Source organism: Portunus trituberculatus, chromosome 24 (assembly GCF_017591435.1).
Source record: "Portunus trituberculatus isolate SZX2019 chromosome 24, ASM1759143v1, whole genome shotgun sequence".
Lineage (NCBI taxonomy): Eukaryota > Metazoa > Arthropoda > Malacostraca > Decapoda > Portunidae > Portunus > Portunus trituberculatus.
Genome location: NC_059278.1, coordinates 11,808,010 through 11,810,509, shown reverse-complemented (window position 1 = coordinate 11,810,509; position 2,500 = coordinate 11,808,010). Strand labels below are relative to the sequence as shown.

The window sequence follows — 2,500 nt, the reverse complement described above, 5'->3', positions numbered from 1 at the left end:
AAGAAACAAACAAACACAAACATAAAGGAGATATCTGTCTAAAATGAACGAGACAAAGAAAAACGAAAGATAAAATAGACAAGAAAATATAAACGTCAAGCATTTTCCAATACTTTATTTTCTTTCACCGTAACTTGGAAATCGTCACCGTGGACAGCTAACACACACACACACACACACACACACACACACACACACACACACACACACACACACACACACACACACGAATGAACAAAGTATTTACCGTTACCAACACGCACTGCCCAAAACAAAAAGAAAAATGTAGAATGAAATCTGAAACACATAACAAAAAACTTGACTCACAAAATTTTGGTCCATCTCGAAAAACCTTGAATCTTTGCTGAGTAAGGAAGGAAAACACAAAATGAATGTGGTATTGACGATTAGAAATGAAATACAAGGTGACAAATACACTATAGGAGAAATGCATGAGTACTTTTTTTTTTATCATTACTTATTACAACAAAGTACTTCCTCCATTAACAACACCAACACGGCACTAGCACCTCCACATGCATGACATATAGTTCACATCCACCAGAACTCATCACAATCGATTCATCACCACCACCACCACCACCACCATCACAACCTCCGAATTCCACCAAGCCTTTACAATCCAACACCACCGGACCACAACTGCTTTAGATCCACTACAAACCACCACCACCACAACCACACCAAAGTCCACCACTGCAATCCACCTTATCCTTCACTACCACTGTAAAGACTCCACACATCCACTACTCCCTGCTACTCCCTCTATCACCTCCACCTTCAAAAGCATAAAGAGCCACAAAATATAGGCAAAATCTTGATCTTGTCTACAGTTTGTTATTCTCCGCTTCTCTGTCGCCTGTCAGTGTTGGTTTATGTTCCTGCGAAGCTCCGTAAAAAAAAAAAAAAAAAAAAAGTTTAGACAGCAGGAGTTAACAATTCAAGATTTTTTTCAGTCCATATTCTTTCTTACAAATGTTTATGTTTGTGTGTTATGATACTTGCATTGTGTTATTTACATTATTATTACTATTATTATTATTATTATTATTACTATTATTATCATAGCTACTGTAAAGTCTCTCTCTCTCTCTCTCTCTCTCTCTCTCTCTCTCTCTCTCTCTCTCTCTCTCTTGTAATTTAAAACGCTACTTGTTAATAAACATAAAGCAACTCCTTATGTAATAAAGGTTGAACTGTTTCCGGAGTTTTCTTGTAGATCCTGGAGATGAAAGGTATAGGCCTACAGGAGGAGGAGGAGGAGGAGGAGGAGGAGGAGGAGGAGGAGGAGGAGGAGGAGGAGGAGGAGGAGGAGGAGAAGAAGAAGAAGAAGAAGAAGAAGAAGAAGAAGAAGAAGAAGAAGAAGAAGAAGAAGAAGAAGAAGAAGAAGAGGAAGGGGAAGGGGAAGAAGAAGAAGGAGAAGGAGAAGGAGAAGGTAAAGGAGAAAAAGAAGAAGGAAAAGGAGAAGAAGGAGAAAGAGAAAGATAGAGGAGAACAAGTAAAAACGGCACTGAAATATTCTCTCTCTCTCTCTCTCTCTCTCTCTCTCTCTCTCTCTCTCTCTCTCTTTCCTGGGGCATGACGCAGCCTGGCCCGCCCCACCGCGCCCCGTCCCGTGACAGGCCAAGTCGGCGGGACAACAAAGCCTCACTTACCTGCCCGTCACGCTATTGTTTCATGCACTTTCACACCAACTTGTTTTTTCTCCTTAGTCTCCCTTTAGCTAATGGATGCATAGAAAACGGTGACGGGGATGACACCTATTACCACGAGGAGGAGGAGGAGGAGGAGGAGGAGGAGGAGGAGGAGGAAAGAGTGAAAGGAAAGCAGGTGTGATGGGTGAGAAGAAAAAAGGTTTAGTCTTATTGCTTCTTTTTTTTCCTTCTTTCCTTATGAGGTTAAAACACGCCCCACCTGACGCCTCACCTGTGCTGCTTTGTTCTACAGGTGTTCAAAACTGTATATAGCCTCTCTCTCTCTCTCTCTCTCTCTCTCTCTCTCTCTCTGTCCTTTCTTTTCTTCGTCTATTTTCTCTCTTTTCACCTGTTTTCATATTCTTGTCTCCTTCTCTTGTTTTTTTTTCTTATCTGTTATTTTTCTTCTCCTTCTCTTCCTTCTTGTTTTATTATTCTTTCTTTTTTTCTAAGTCTTTGTTATCTTCTTCTCATTCTCTCTTCCTCACAGTCTTTTTACTGATACTGTTTTTTTTTTCCTAATTTTTCACCTTCGTTCTCTAATCCTTCTTTATGTATCCACAAAACTTCTTCGCTACCTTCTTTTCCTTCCTAATTATACTTTCCCTTTTCTTTTCTTTTTCCTTCCCTCTATCCCTATATTCTCTAAAATCTTTTTCTTCCTTTTCTTTTTCTCTTCATTTTCCTTTCTCTCCTTCCTCTCGCCAACTTCACCATCTTCTTTCTTTTCCTATTCTTTCTTCTTCCTTTCCTCCACGTTTTTCCTTCCTACTTCTTTCTCGCCT

The 2,500-nt window shown here is 40.0% G+C and overlaps 1 protein-coding gene across 1 annotated transcript in view; it reads left to right on the top strand.

The window, feature by feature from the left end:
* LOC123508343 (protein odd-skipped-related 2-like) overlaps positions 1-912 on the top strand; it is a 5,432-nt gene extending 4,520 nt beyond the window's left edge. Inside the window, exon 2 of the mRNA XM_045261966.1 lies at positions 1-912. This exon is cut by the window's left edge and continues 1,841 nt beyond it. The gene's annotated coding sequence lies outside the window, so the exon portion shown is untranslated.
* Positions 913-2,500: the final 1,588 nt, after the last annotated feature.